Source organism: Papaver somniferum, chromosome 6, assembly GCF_003573695.1.
Source record: "Papaver somniferum cultivar HN1 chromosome 6, ASM357369v1, whole genome shotgun sequence".
NCBI lineage: Eukaryota > Viridiplantae > Streptophyta > Magnoliopsida > Ranunculales > Papaveraceae > Papaver > Papaver somniferum.
The window spans coordinates 22870982-22888295 of NC_039363.1; the positions used below are offsets into that span (position 1 = coordinate 22870982).

The 17314-nt window shown below is 35.6% G+C and overlaps 1 pseudogene; it reads right to left on the minus strand.

Annotated features, from left to right (window-relative positions):
• Positions 1-4592: 4592 nt before the first annotated feature.
• On the minus strand, positions 4593-17051 carry LOC113290649 (annotated as a pseudogene).
• Positions 17052-17314: the final 263 nt, after the last annotated feature.

Consider the following 17314-nt stretch of genomic DNA (forward strand, 5'->3'; position numbering starts at 1 on the left):
ATGGAAGGTAACATTAATTTCATTTTTTTCAGTGAAATTTTCCGCAACTACTGCAGAGGATTATGTAATTGAAGTGGCAAAAGTACATCAGGGTTATGATTTTGCCTTTTTCTGATCAATTCTGTGTGATCTAAAGTTTTTGTATGTATATTATTGAGCAGATCATGTACTGTACCTTATGTGCTTTCCTATTGAGATTGTGATCCTTTTAATGAAACAATTAAGGTTAGAAATAGGAATAATTACTGTGATACTACTACAGTGAGAAAGACATTAGGACTACTGAATCCCACCTTTTCATCTTCTTTGTTCTTAAGAGAAGTAATAAAGAATAGAAGTAGTTAATGGCGATGAGAATTTGAGCAGGTTTGGGATTCTCCTTTCTTAAACGAATTTTAAAACAAAAATAAAATTAAAAAAAAATAGTAAAACGCGAAACCGGAAACCAGACGAAGTTATAGGAGCAAATTGGGTGAGCCGTAACGTGCACCCCGGTATTTTGGGGTGCACAAATTTGCATTCTGAAAAAAAAAATGGAAAAGAAAGAGAAAAAAAAGTATATATATATATATAAAAAGAAAAAAAAAAGAGGGGAAAACAAATGAGATAAGAGAAAATTTTATTATTGTTTTTAATTTTCATTTATTTAATAAACCATAGGGAAGGAGAAATATATAAAGAAGTTTCAAGCGATAAGGATTTAAGGAAAAGAGTTAGAAAATGTCAAGGATCTACGCCGTAGATTCAAAATTTTATGATCAATAGTTGAATACGAAGACGAAGATGAAGACGACGAGCTGAAGACGTTTCTATTGGATGATGTGCGAGTGGTGTTATCATTATTGCGGATCGGATGTGAAGGTAAGTGAGTAATCCCATCCTAATAATAATGGTTGATTTCCTTTCTTAAAGATCATCAGAAAAAGATTTTCGTTTCCCATGATTTTGTGGGGTCTCCAGAAATTATTTCAGAAGGTTTCTTTCCCACCATTCAACTTGTAGTAGGATTTATCTGTTCACTCCTACCTTCACACTTGTGAGAACCATAAACTGCATCTTTGAGTGTAATTTCATAAAACTATTTTAGTGAGGAAAAATTCAAGGCGAAATGCTTATTGGTCGCTTTCGAACCTAAATTCTTTTATATGGCATAGGTTGAGCGGTCACACTTCCTTCGATTAATCGCATGTTACATTTGAATTTTCTCTCGTACTTCTGATTTCTTGACATTAGATTGAAAATCTTTATATCCTCCTAAGTCTTTGGATGCTTGGGACGCTGGAAAGCTTTGAAGTTGGAGTAGGTTTTGTGGTTAAATCTCTTGTAAATCCTCACGAGACTATAACTCGTCCACTAGGGACACCTAGGGTTTTAAGGTTTGTTATGCATGCTAAGTGTAACCGTATTTTCGACGAAATGGAGTTGTATATATTCAGTTTAGTTTCCTCGAGGACTAGCAAAGTCCAAGTGTGGGGGAGTTTGGTAGGTTAAAAAACACCATATTTATTATCTATTGTTCATGCTTTCTTTGTTATCTTTCTTGTGAATTAAGTTTGTTTTTGAGTTATTAGTGGTCTTATCAAATTTCTCACTGAACTCTAAACTTCCTAATGAACTTAGCAAGTTCATCAGCTACTTTTATTGCATGTTCTAGGAATGAAATTTCACTTCATTGCATGTTATAGGAATGAAATTACACTTCCAGCATTGAACCGACTTTAAAGTCTCTTTGGCATCAAGCAGAATGGCTTCATTCTCACATGCTATTGCTAGTGAGGCATTGTTGACATACCCATCAATGCTCTTCAGATCTGTTTCAAAAACAATATGAGTAATCTGCATCTCCTTACTCCAGTTGCCTGCATCTAGAAAAGCTAGACATTCTGCTTGCGCTGCATCTCTTATTCCTGCGTAGCATTTTGCAGCACAACCCTACCATTTTCCTGCAAAATCACGCAAAATCAAAGAAACTTCTGTTAGTCCAGTATTCTAATCAAATCCAGCATCACAATTTAAAGTTAGAAAAGGTTGCAGTGGAGGTTTCCAATATAGAGCATTTTGCATAGTTTCCTGCACAACAAATTTATGTAAAACTCTTGTTGTGTTGAGTTTTCCAATGTAATTGACAAAACACATAGCTTTCCTAGCAGTAACTCTAGGATCAAGCTTCTTATTTTGGAATACAATCTCACACCTATCATTCCAAATACTCCATGAGACAACCGTAGATAAATTCACCCATCCCTCTTGTGAATCTTGTTGTTTTTCCTGTAATAACCAGCTTCCAAAAATTGCAGAAATAGAGGTACAATTCCTTCGAAGAAAACACTACAACATGGAACTTCTATTCAAACATCACTTGAAAAAAGTCATAAGAAGAGTATGTGCATTGTGCTTTCATCATTTTGATTGCACATAGCTGATTGATGCGTCCACAAATTCTGGATAATCTTTATTTAATATATAGGAAGTACATCAGGGAGGAATTTCCAAAAGAAATGTTTAACTCTTGGCCAAGTATCTATCCTCCATAGTTATTTCCAATTGACAGTAGAACCTTGTATTTTTGTAGAAACCTGCAAGTCTCCAAATCTGTTATCATACAGTTTATTGTAAGATGATTTTAGAGTGAAACCACCATGCTTTGTAAATTTCCATATGATTTATCTTCAGATACACTGGGTATTCTCATAATAATAAGGAGCTCTGGGGTTTGTTAATCAAAAAGATGTTGAAGAATGAATATTCTAGTCTCTCCCATTTGGTTACATTGGGTCCTTAACACACACAGTTTTCACTATCAACAGCCTCTTATCTTGGAACCGGTGGACATTCCATATCTATAATCTAGACATCCGACCAAAATTTTATTTTATCACCTCTTACAACTCTCCAACAACTGTTTTACTTCACAAAATCCATATGTTAACCCCTTCAAGCCCAGGAACAATCTTTCGTTTTACTAGCATGGACCATGTCTGCTTCAAAGAGACAAAAGTGAGAGAAGAGACCAGTAACATGGAATGCAAACATATTATCCGAGTCATGCCAAAACTCATAACATGAAAGTCGTTAAGATGGATAGCATTCTACGAAACTGACCTACCGGCAAAATGCAATTGTCTTTTAATGGTTGGTGACAACAATCTTCTGGTCTTTTTTAAAATTATGGTCCTAAGTAAGGGTTCAGTAGTGTCCAAAATTTTGAGATAACTATCAAAAAACAACCAAGTGCAATTGATGTGCAAGATGCTTAGTGTTTTCTGAATGACACACTAGATTTAAGAGATAAATAACAGGAGATAGCAATTTGTGTAACACCTCCAGTTGGCATAGTTCAGCAATGAATTCCTACAAAATTATCTAACCTTTTTGGAACTATACTTCAACCCTGGCATTAGATTAAACAGTGAGAAACGAGCAGAAAACCTAAGAAACCAGGACCCAAAGTAAAGCAGGCATGTCCATAATCATTTTCTTATGAGTTATGACATACCAAGATTTCATATTATCAGTAGAAAGAAATATCTTCAAAACGAATTTATGCCATACGAACAAAAATCCCAAGGTTACAATCCATGCAAACGCAACAGCTAATGGCACTCAATAAGATCAGTATTCCACACATACGGCCTACTATAACAACAACCGAGTGAAGGCATAACATTCAACCACCTCGAAGTATTTTTCCTCAAACATACTGATGCAGCAGTCATTACGGACCATGATAAAGTTGAAGAAGATAGCACAATGTAATGCCTAGTGATTAAACACCAATACAGCAAAGGCATAAAGAGGAGACTTGGTGTATTTGTGAAGGTTTAATATGTCACCAAATCCAAATTTATCTTCAAGTAAACGATCAAAGTTAGTTCTCTTCCTAGGGGTGTACATCGGGTCGGGCAGGCCAGTCCAAGCCCGATTATAGCACAGGTCGGATCAGACGGGTTTGTAGTTCTTACTACACATTAAGTTTAACAGGCCGGGCCGGAAAATAGCAAAAAAATAATGTCCATGGCCCGTCCATACCCGTGAAACAATACAGGCCAGGACAGGCCGGCCCGGGTAGGCCTCGGGCCCAAGAAATAATTCAAATTTTTTGAAAAGTATATAGGTTTGTTTTTTTTTGCATGGTGAAAGATGATATTCAAATGGTAGTTCAAGCAGTCATATTCATTACTTTGAAATGTAATTCAAATTTTTTTCGAATACCAATAAATTGTCCGAATTTGAAATTTAAGTTCTCGAAAAATCCATCACACTAGTAGAAAATTTTATTCCATACTATCGGTAATCAGGTAGGCCGGGTAACTAAACAGGCTACATGATCCAACATGTCGGACTCCAATATTTGACCAAAAACCTGGGTCCGCCCAATTATGATTATCGGGAATGCCGGGCAATCCCATGACAGGCTGGCGGGAGCCCATGGACTCCTTCGGACCCGAGCGGTACATGACAGACCACATGCTTCCGGGCATTCTGTTACCCGTACACCCCAATCTCTTCCTGCAAGCCAATTTTCTTCCTTTCCAACCACAAATATCTCATCCTTTCTCACTATTCAACTTCTCAAACAGGAAACGCTATTGCTAATCATCGTCATCTTCGGTCAACTTAACCTCCTCTCTTGATCTTATGATCCTTGTATCCGACTGTGTCAAAAACAAACCTCGTCGACTCATAATAACAAGATCAAGAAGCTTTCTTCTCGCAGTGTATACGGGATTTGGTTCGAATAAACAAGAGAAAAATATCGTTTGGTCCTTTTTTAGGTGGGCCCATGTCTGTTTAGTCCTTTGGTCAAACGCCTTTACTGTTTGGTCCATAATTAAAATAAAATACCAAACAGACAATAATACCCTTACCTTAACTGTTACCGCCTTCAACCCACGATCTCCCAAAAACACGTCAACTGTCTTTCTCCTTCTTTTCATTTTCATTTTCAGAGAACCACAACTTCTTCGTCTTCTTCACTCCAAAACCCAGAGAACGAACATCATCAAAACCAAGAATCCACCAAAATCAGTCGAAATCATTTCAACTTTCACAAATCAAAATCAAAACAGTCTTCAAAATCAGAAAACCAAACCCAGAAAATCGAAAAACCCTAGAAAAATTGAAGAAATCAAAACCCTAAATGGGTAAATCGAAGAGGAAAGTAGTAGTAGATAAATCTTCAGACGAAGAAGTTGAAGAAAGAGATAGCCAATTAGTTGTTTTTGAAGGACATAGTCAAGAAGAAGAAGAACCAGTGACAAAGAAATCAAGAGTAAAGAAAGCAGCGAAGGTAAAAACACTAATTCGAAGTTGGTTTTTGATCTTCTGAAGTTGAATTTTTGATCTGTTTGTTGTTGATTCAGTTTGTATTCCAATTTTTCTGTTGTCTGCATGTTTCTCCTTTGGTGTTTGCTGGACTTCATTGCTACAATGAAGTCTAGAAAAATTATGCTAAGTCCATGTTTCCCCTTTGGTGTTTGCTGGACTTCATTTCTAGAATGAAGTCTAGAAAAATTGTACTAAGTCCATGTTTCTTCTATGATTTTTGCCGGACTTCATTTCTAGAAATGAAGTCTAGAAAAGTTGTGCTAAGTCCATGTTTCTCCTTTGATGTTTGCCGGACTTCATTTCTAGAAATGAAGTCTAGAAAAATTGTGCTAAGTCCATGTTTCTTCTTTGGTGTTTGCTGGACTTCATTTCTAGAACGAAGTCTAGAATTCGTTCTAGAAAAATTGTACTAAGTCCATGTTTCTCCTTTGGTGTTTGCCGGACTTCATTTCTAGAATGAAGCCTAGAAAAATTGTACTGAGTTCATGTTTCTCCTTTGGTGTTTGCCGGACTTCATTTCTAAAATGAAGTCTAGAAAAATTGTACTGAGTCCATATTTCTCCTTTGGTGTTTGCCGGACTTCATTTCTAGAATGAAGTCTAGAAAAATTGTGCTAATTCCATGTTTCTCCTTTGGTGTTTGCTAGAAAAATTGTACTAAGTCCATGTTTCTCCTTTGGTGTTTGCTGGACTTCATTTCTAGAATGAAGTCTAGAAAAATTGTACTGAGTCCATGTTTCTCCTTTGGTGTTTGCTGGACTTCATTTATAGAATGAAGTCTAGAAAAATTGTACTGAGTCCATGTTTCTCATTTGATGTTTGCTGGACTTCATTTCTAGAATGAAGTCTAGAAAAATTGCGCTTCAAGATTTTACAGTTCATTATCTACATTCTTATACCTGCATATTCTACCTAGATTTTGTACAAAAATGAAGTAAGCCGGTGTTGACATTATCTATATTCATTCTTGTGTTGGTTCTTCTTTAAAACTCTCATTTTATTGAATGAATTTCGAAATGCTTGAGAGTTCACCAAGTAGAATAAACTGAAGTATTGGTCCTTCTCAAGCCACACTTTATCTTCTTTTATAATCTACTATTTAAAAAAAATGTAACCATTAATCTTCTTTTCTTTTGTCTTTAAAAAAATTATAGATAAGAAGATAAAGTGTAGCTTTGCTAGAGCCATTGCTCTTGCTGCTAAGATTAAAGTTCTTCCAAAACATGAGGCTTTGAATGAAGAACATAGAGATGCTTTGTATAGGAGTCCGTTGGGGAGTGTAGCCAAAGTATTTCTGGAAGGGGAGATTGTTTCTACTGAATGGATTAAGTCAATACCTGCTGTCCAAGTTGTCTGCGATGCACACCAGTTCATTCTGGAAACAAATGACCATACGTTCGTTTTCAAAGTAGGGGAAGAAACATATGTCCTAAGATCATCACCTGAAAAGTTGTCGTTAGTGTTTGTTATACCATGTATTCCTGGAGGTGGAATAGAAGAATCTTTCTTGGACACTAGAAACGTATCTAACTACACTACTGGAAGGTTCTATCGAACCTACGAATTTGTTCCACCTAAAAAGAAACTTTCTGATATAAAGAACACATAATTGAAAGAAAAAATTGAGTTGATTAGGAATAGAGGATCTACTGAAGATCTTGTAACCATGTTTGAGCTCTTTCTATTGTCTACTATTTTTCTTACTACTGGTGATGGAGGTTCCATCCAAACCAAGTACCTAGCCTGCCTAGAGGCAATAGATAGAGTATCTCTGCCGCATCTCATACACAAGCATTTGATGGAAAGCTTGAGAAGAGGTTTTTCTGAAGGGTGTTACCTTTACTTGTTGGTGAGATGAGACTGTTCATTTTGTCATTTTGAGGTTTGATGTTTAAATGAATTGTTGCTGATAACTAACCAGTATAATTCTTCTCTTTTAAAGCTTTGGTTTGCTGAGCATTCAAAGAAATTAAAACCCAAGTGGCAGGTGAAGAAAATAGTAGACTACCGTCCAAGATTTGCAAGGTGGAATATCGAAACCATTTGCAAACACTTAACGTATAAGATGAATGTTGATGATTTTGGAGAGGTAAAATTCTAGTACCATTATATTTTATTCAATTTCATATAATGAACTATGCTGCTTTAAGATAAAACTGGGAATTCATTCCACAAAGTGAACTCTGACTGTTAATGTCGAATCATCTGATGTTCTGGTTCATTCTCCTTGTATTGTAATGGATAACTACAAGGAATGTTTAATGAATGTGTTCATTGTGTGTAATAAAATAAAAAAAATTTTGTGTGTGTGCAGCTGTCGGATATGTTCTTGGAAGAATATACTGATGCTGAAAACAAGCTCCTGCAAAAGAAAAAAGCCAAGACAAAGGCTGAATTGCTTGAGGAAGAATTCAGTCAAATGAATGCCTAGATATAACATATGAAAGCTACACATGTTCAAGAAATAGAGAACCTGAGAGGTAAACATGCTCAAGAGATACAACAGTTGACAAAGAAGCATACTGAGGAGATGTTGGGTCTTTTGTTAAAGCAGGAAGACCTTGACAAATCACTTGCAGAAGACACACCTTCGAAGACACTCTTTGATAGAAATATGGAATGCCTTGAAATATACTTGGCTTCAAAGCAACCTGAAGTTGATGCATTGCTAGCTCAAGGAGGGAATGTGGCGAAATTCATGGCAGACCAAGCATCAGAGTACATGCGTACTAAACTTTTCACTGATGAGCATAAGGTTGTTAAAGATATGCAATCAGATGCTATTGTGGATGAGGCCGTGGAAGCTGGTGTTGGAAATATGAATGATGATGTTGGAATTGAAAACCCAGATGCTGCTGTGGATGATGGAATGCAAGCAGTACCAGATGTTGTAAATGAAGCTGCTGGAGGTTCTGATCATCTCTTTCCCGCCTTATTTGTTGGAGATCCTTCTGTAGAAGTTGATGCAAGTGATATTCAACAAAATCTCCTTGATGAGATGAATGAAGTAGAGCTTCCTTCAATTCCAAACAACACCGCAGCTCCTTTGAGTATTGATCAATGTGTGAACCTGGGTAAGAATTCTAAATTTTTTTCTTCCTTCTGCAAATATTTTTGTTTTACTTTTCAAGCAGAGGTTGGAGTTCATTCTCATGGATGAACTCTGGCTATAGTATAGAAGTTGGACTTCATTCTGGAAATGAACTCTGACTTTTCAAGCAGAGGTTGGAGTTCATTCTCATGGATGAACTCTGGCTACAAATATAGAAGTTGGATTTCATTCTTTTGAATGAAGGTGTATACCATGTTTGATGTTTGATGAATAATACCATGTTTGCTGGACTTCATTCCTAGAATGAAGTCTAGAAAAATTGTACTGAAAATTGTTGTTTGAGTTCATTCTTCTGAATGAAGGTGTATACCGTGTTTTATTAGTTCCTTCTTTATAATGAAGGTGTATACCAAGTTACCTCTTTGATGTTTGCTGGACTTCATTTCTAGAATGAAGTCTAGAAAAATTGTAAAGAGCTCATTCCTACAGTGAACCATGTTTTTCCTTTGATGTTTGTTGGTCTTCATTTGATAGAATGAAGTTAGTATATATATATGATGATGTTGTAGAATGAAGTTAGATCTATTTATGAGTTCATTTTTTAGAATGAAGATGTATATTTGTTTGATTTATGCTTCTTGAATTATTTGTAACAGCAAGTGACACAGGTGATATATTAGATAGAGAAGAGCATGTGAATCTGCATTTTATTGATGACAAGAATGAGGATTTGAATGATGAAGAAGCTGACACCGTCATCAAAGCTACACTAAATGCGATCAATAATGACTGTAATCCTCCTAGTTTCTCGATTGGGATGACACAGTACCAGCCCACCCCTGTGTCACAAGAAGCAACTGAAGTGGTTACTAGGTCAAATAAAGCAAAGACAACTGCCGCAGATGTGGAAACAGCTTCGCAAATAGTTGCAGAACTGAATGAAATAGGCCTTGGTTCATTGATGGAGCAGACTCAGAAGACACCTGTGAAAGTAGTACCGGAAGAAACTAGTAGAATGACTACTAAATCAAACAAAACAGTGAAACCAATAGGGGATGAATTCATATCAGGATCAGATTACAGTTTAAAAAAACAAGATTCAGACTGATGTTGAACAAAGAGAAGAAGGTAGTGGCAAAGGTACCACCTCAAGTTGATAGAGATAAAGATGTGAAGAAGAAGAATGTACCACAGGCGCAACAATAGATAAAGAAGAACCCTGTTGGTAAGAGGAAAACAGGATCCGAGCTTGCAAATGTTCAGGGAGCAACACCACAGGCGCAAAAAGAACATCGGATTCAAGAAGCAGCAGCACAGGATCCTCGAAGAGTAAGACAAGAAACCAAGCCAAATCTACCAGCACTGAGAGGATCTCCTTTGTACCACAGATTTGATAATGCTGCGCTGGCGGTATTTGGTGATTTCTTCGGCAAAGCTATGACTACGTATGTTTCTCTTACTAACTCTTTATATGTTTCTCTTTAATAATTATTTTTTGGTATAAACTTTTGACAGTTCATTTTTTCTTTGTATTTTTGCAGTCAAGCATCTTGGAAAGCAGAGAATCACAAGCAAATTCCAATTTCAGTTCAAGGGAGTGAAATCGTTTCTCTGTTGTTCAATGATTACTTGGATACCACCTTGCTGGACTACTATATATACAGAAAGTATAAAGCTGCAAACAATGATAGAATGCTCAATGATAGCGAGGACAGTGAGACTCGAAGAAAGTATATCAACTTCGAGATTATGAATTAAACATCATTCGTAAGTGTGTTTCTTCCTATCCATTGATAAAAAGTGAACTGTTTGCTTGCAGTTTGTCTGATTTAGAGAAAAATGCATGCCTATGAAGGTTATTTGATTTTTATCTATTTGAACTGTATAATGAACTGTATAATCCAGCATGTATAGAATGAGAACTGCTTATCTAATTCATTTCTCTTTTTGTTTTTCAGACATTTTTTGTGTGGCACAATGAACTTAAGAGAACAGAAGAAGTTGATCAGTTTATAAAAAGCATGCCTGAAAAAACCGAAAAGCTGTTCATTCCTATGAATACTGACCCACACAGTGGTAATGCAAAATTAAAAGGGTCTCTAAGTGAACACTGGCATCTGCTGGTTTTTGACGTCGGCAACTACACATGGGAGCATTACAACTCCATCAAAAAGGGAGATCTTGGTAAGCAATGCAAAGCTGACGCAAACAGAATGGCTATGTACTGCATGAAACACATCAACTTGTGGCTACAAGCTCATGGTAGGGTGAGATGCAGCAACGTCAACTTTGAAAATCTGCCAGGAGTGTCAGATCAAGGAGCATATCCAGATTGCGTGTTGTACACCTGCTATTGTATCAAGAGAAGTGTCAATCCAACCACAAACAAGTCGCAGAGTGTGTTGAAGAAAGCTGACATGATAGAGAAGATTCAAGCAAGAAGAGTTGGAATGGACTACAAACTTCTTATTGCATCAGGAGATGAAGAGAGCTGGGGTGAATTTTCCAACTCAGAATACCTTAGCAATTGCTTACTTGGAACAGATTAAACAGACAAAACTCTTTTTAACCATAGTATATTGCACAATAGATTAATTCTTATTGCAAGAGAAAACTCTTATGTCTAATATCACCTGAATTACCTTCTAATGTAATTGATACTCTAGTATGTTTCATATTTTCATCTATCATATTTTGGATAGTATATGACATCAATGTTCTATCTTATGCCTTGTCTTTTTGTCTTATTTTCTTATGAATTTAGTTTGTAGCATGAATGTTCATTCTTTGATGTTTTGGTGGACTTCATTCCTGAAAATGAACTCTATGGAATTCAAGTCAGTTCTAGGAAAACTAGTGTTCATTCCTGAAAATGAAGTTCATTTCAGTAAATAAACTGATAGAGGGGAGGTTCATTCCAGATAATGGGAAATTATGCATTGTCTTACTATCTAATGGATACCTATTAACTCTAGTACTTCAGCATTTTGTCTTCTGTCTTATGTATACCAGTTCATTTACCAAAATGAACTCTTTTGGTTATAAGAAAACTTGTGTTCATTCATGAAAATGAAGTTCATTTCAGTAAATGAACTGATACATATCCTTGATAATGAAAAATACATATTCCATAGAGTTGATTTGGTAGGAAAAATACCATAACCTGCTACAAAATATCAGTACATACATATCCAAAAAGAAATAATATCTAAAAAAAGCATTTCTAAGAAAAAAAAGGGAGTTCATTACAGAAAATGAAGTTCATTCCAGAAAATAAAGTGCATATCAAAAAGTTAAAAAAAAACAAACTACAACCAGTGCATAATCAAACAGGTAAGAGAAGTTCATAAAAACATAAAAAAAAACATAAACTAGAAAAAAAGGTTCATGCATACTACTCCTGCATTAATACACGACAGGTAGCTTTGTTATGGTTCCCAATCTTCTTGCAATTTGAGCACTTCATAGGCCTCCTATCCTTCTCATAAGCACCACGAATGCGCTTCTTTGGTGGTCTTCCTAGAAGTGTCCTTGGAATACCAGGTAGGACTCTCTCTTCAAGTTCATACGCTTTGGCCTGTCGTAATTGGGAATGGGTCGAATTGCAGGAGCATACGTATGGTGAAAATGATTCGGACCAAAGTAAGGCTGAACAAACCTCAACTTCTCAATACCACTCATAGTAATAGCAGCAGTGGTGTGAGCACAGGGGAAACCAAACACTTTCCATCTCTGGAAAGTGCACGTTATATGCATCAGATCAACAACATGATACCTAGGAGAGTGAACCTCATATATACCATTACCTGACTCCGTAACACTCCATGGACGCCATATATCGACATGTGACTTGAGTAGAGCTTTATATATGGGAGTCAAACTATCACTTAATTTCTACCGAGCTAACGCCTTTCTGCACTCATCCTCATAATCTTTATCCTAATCTCATCAACAAGGGTAGCTGGAGGCAGATCCTTTTCAGGAAGAATCCAGTTATTGAAAGACTCTGCAATAGTTGACGAGTGTGTCCCATACCTACATCCTACGAAGAAAGCATTTTCCCAATGCTTGGGATCGATATTTCTGATGTACTTGGCAACCCAACCACATCCTATGATACACATCTCATTTAAAGCAGAATCATATTTAGCAACACTATAGCAGTATGCAGCTTTATGGAACAAATCTTGAACTTGTTTATACTTCTCATGTGATTTCTTGATGGGGAGGTTATTCTTCAAATGATGGAAACAGTAACTATGATAAGAGTTGGGAAAATACTTGGGAATACTTTGCTTCATCCCTTCATGACGATCAGTGATAAAGGTGATAGGACGAGAGTCGACACAATGCTGCAAGTTCTCCATAAACCACTCCCACCCTTCAATGTCTTCTCCAGGAACTAAAGCATACGCAAAAGGAAAAACTCCTACAGAATGAAAAGAACATAAAAAAGAACTAAAAGTGTTAGTTCATTAAAAAATATCTATAACAAAAATGAAAGTTTCATTCTTAAAATGAAGTCCATTCTGTAGCATGAATTGTATAATCAAAAAATCTATAACTTTTCTACACATTATTCCAAAAATGAAGTCCATTCTGTAACATGAACTGTAGAATAATCAATATCTATAACTTTTCTACACTTCATTCCAACAATGAAGTCCATTCTATAACATGAACTAAGACCTTCTTCTTCAAAAAATAACAAAGTAAAACATAAACAAAAGCAGCAGGAGTTCATTCCCCGCTTATGAACAGCTAAAAAACTTAACATAGAAGCTTCATTCGTTCACATTGCTATTAACAATCAAAAAAATAAAGGTTTCATTCTATATAATGAATTCCATTCTGTAGCATGAACTGTATAATCAAAAAATCTATAACTTTTCTACACTTCATTCCAAAAATGAAGTCTATTCCATAACATGAACTGTAGAATCAAAGCAGCAGGAGTTCATTCCCACTTATGAACAATTAAAAATTTAACAAAAAATAAGAGTTCATTCTTAAAATGAAGACCTTCTTGACAAAATAACAAAAGTAAAACTGATAGAAATTACTTTCTTCTTGAACATAAAATGAGTTCATCCTAAAAAATGAAAAGCCTTAACAGACAAACTTCATTCATTCACATTGCTCTTAAAAATCAAACAACAAACTAATATGAGTTATTCAGAATAGAAAGAAAATTTACCTTGGTTTCCATTCACATCAGTGGCATCCATCACTGTTCCCTTGAATCTCCCATTGAGAAATGTTACATCGAATAGGGCGAATGAACCGGTATCCTTCCATATAGGCAGCAAAACATATGAAAAGCCTCTGAAAACGTTTAGTCTCTTTATCATACTCAAACTTAATATAACTGCCAGGATTGGTAGCCTTTATTGCTTCAACATACCAAATAAGATCTGTATAAATTATTACATCATCGCCATATATCTCTGCCTTAGATGCTTCCTTCCCTTTATAAGCATGATGGTATTTTATGTCAATACCATAACAACTCTTCACCTGAGCAACCATATCATTAGGCTTTATCGACGGATTTGACTGTGTTTGATCCTTGAATAGATGCTTAATCAATTTCTTCTTCACAGGTGGGTCCTTCAGCTTATAAGCACCACCACATTTATGCTCCCCATTGAATTCCTTGATAGAAAAGACACTTTTAGCGGTATCGATTGGAATACAGTGCAGATACCAAGGACATTCTGCATTCCTACCACACTTTCCTGTGAACCTGAGTCTGTCATTCTTAACCTTTGTAATTGTATAGCCAGACTTGCTGCAGTATTTGCTGACAGCTAAGTGAACCTCATCAACACCACCATGAAAAACTTGACCAACACCTTTAAAAATATCCTCTCAACCTTCGGATAAAAGAGGTTTCAATTGTTCATGACTTTCCATCAGGTATTTAATCTTTGAAGTTTCAGTGAACCTAGTGCATGATTCATCGTCAGTGAGAGACTGCATGGAAATACCAGACGAAGAGCTAGAAGCAACACCATGACAAGCCTCCCCAACAAACAGATCAAAACTTCACAATCCCTTGAACAAGTAACAACAATTAGACCTTGAAGAGAATAATCACAATTAATGAGAGCTTTATCACAACGACTAATAAATCTTATGATCTGAGGAGTCAAGTTTCTCCAATAATCACAAACAGATATTTTAAAGTCACGAATCATAGTATCTAAAGAAACTTTCAACGGAATACCATCCCCTTTGTAGTACACAACAACATAACAACTGGATAGGGCCATACTGAACCTGAAAAATGAACACACACACACACACAAAATAGTTCATTATTGGAATGAACCTGAAACAAAATAGCTTCATTCAATAACATTCTAACAAAATAAAGAGTTCATTCCACGAATGAAGCCTTAACAGAATCATCTCATTCATTAACATCCTAACAGATAAACAGAGCATCAACAATACTTCTTCCATGAAAAAAAGAAAAGTTCATTCTCGGAATGAAGCCTTAATAGAATGACTTCATTCGTTAACATCCTAACAGATAAACAAAAGCACCAACAGTACTTCTTCCATGACAAAAGAAGAGTTCATTCTCGAAATGAAGCCTTAAAAAAATAAAGATTCTTAACAGAACAACACTAATAGATTCTTCCTTAAACAAAATAAAGAGTTCATTCCAAGAAATGAAGCCTTAACAGAATAAATATTCTTAACAGAACAACACTAATAGATTCTTCCTTAAACAAAATAAAGAGTTCATTTCAAGAAATGAAGCCTTAACAGAATGACTTCATTTCGTTAACATCCTAAAAAACATAAAAAAACAAAGCACCAACAATACTTTTTTCATGGTAAAAGAAGAGTTCATTCTTGGAATGAAGCCGTAACGCTATTAATAGCTTCTTCCTTAACAAAATAAACAGTTCATTCTAACAAATGGAGCCTTAACAGAATGACTTCATTCATTCTAATCAAAGAAAAACTTAGCTGATCTATAATTCAAGGAAAGGATTAGCGTGAAAACTCACCAGCAACAAGAAGTATTCAAAATCAAACTCCAAAAAAACACCGATCTATGAATCTGTAATTCCAAAATATCAACTCCCAGCCGAATCAATCTTCACTTCAAAAAAATCTCGAATCAAATCTTCAAAAAACCCTCGAATCAAATCTTCGAATCAAATCTTCTGTAATCAAAATCTCGAATCAAATTCACTCCAAATCAAAACATCGTAATCAAATTCACTCTGTAATCAAATCAATCTTCATAACCAAGTCAATCTGCTGTAAATCGAATCGATCTTGTTATCAAAAACGAAATCGAGGAAGATTTCGTAAACCCTAGAAAAACAATCTGCAGCAAAAGAAGAAAAACGAGATCGGAGTAGGAGAGAGAAAATTTTCTTGAACCTGAAATTTATTGTTGATGTTTCTTGTTTATATATGTCGGTAAAAGGACCAAACAATAAAATTTAGAACCAAAAGATAATTTTTGCACGTGTAGGGGTACTTTGGTAACAAAAAAAGAATATCCCGTGTGGGTGGACAAAACCCTAAGACCAAATTATAATTTTCAGGACCAAACTATAATTTATATTACCAAAATGGACCAAACAGACAATTGACTAGGTCAATTGGAGTAGACTCTCTCTAATATATTATTCCCAGGACTATACGGTATTTCCTTGATTAAACAACCCCTCCCAAAAGCTTCTTTTAGAAAAACAGTGTGTGTTTACCTGTAGTAGATAGATAAAAAATTTCATGGTGATCTAAAAACAAGTCCTTAATATTCAAATCAATACCAAACCATTTTCTAAAATGACTAATCTTCTCCACCTCTATCATCTTTTCGACTTTCAAACTTAAGAACCCGTACAACCCTTTTCTCCAGCGCCTTGACACCAGCTTTCGGCTTCCTTTTTTCTCCCATCTGATCATAGGGTCCAACGTATGACCACATCTGTCATTTCTTTACTTTTCCTCTAATTACTTTACCAAGTTTCATCCCAGGTGGATACCCTTGTTTGTAAGCAAATCTAATTTGTGATTCATCAACCTTAGAATCCTTCTTATTGCACTCATATTCTCTCCAATTCTCAACTGCAGTAATAAAATTAGGGTTTATTGATTCCAATTTAATAATATAAGTATTGGGTTCATTTGGGGCATCCGAAAGTGAAAAAAGCTTAGGGTTTTGAGAAATTATCGATTCTTCAAAACCATCTGGCAATCCAAGTTCTCCCCACACCTTAAAAACTGCATGAAGTGGTAAATATTTAGATACTGACATTGATAGGATCCGAACTAATTGTTCAATAACAATGGGTTTCGAGGCTTCAATTGCCGCAGCTTCTTCTCGGTAGATTTGAAGAGCTTTATCAGTTAATCTATAGAAAAGCTCAGACTTTGAATGATTATAAAAGAGGTTGAACATGAGGGTATTTACGGAGGAAAGATGAAGCACCATGATTGAGATGAAGTTTTTGAGAGAGTTTAGAAAAAAATGGAGTGATATTGATGAGTTTTGGAGTGTCTACAAGTAAAAGATCTTGAACAAAAACAACTTTTAGATAGTTTTTGTAATTTTCATTAGTTTTGTTGAGGATTAGTCCCGCATTGCTAACCTTCGTAGACCAGATCCTTCTTATATGCAGGAGGGTCTCTCCACTCATTGTCAATTGGTTTTGAGTTGGAAGCCCAAATACTATTAAGTTTATCAATAGTTTAGTATACGGGTATTTCAAGATGCTACATATTTAGCTGATGTTGTTTTGAATCTCATAGAAATGAGTTTAGTATACGGGTATTTTAAGATAAATTTGATTCTTGTTAGGGTTTGAATCGCCATTAGTGAAGGTTTCACTCATAGAGCCATATAACTCTCTCTTTCTATTTCCTGCCAAGTACAAAATGAAGAATGATGTTAAGTTTGGAT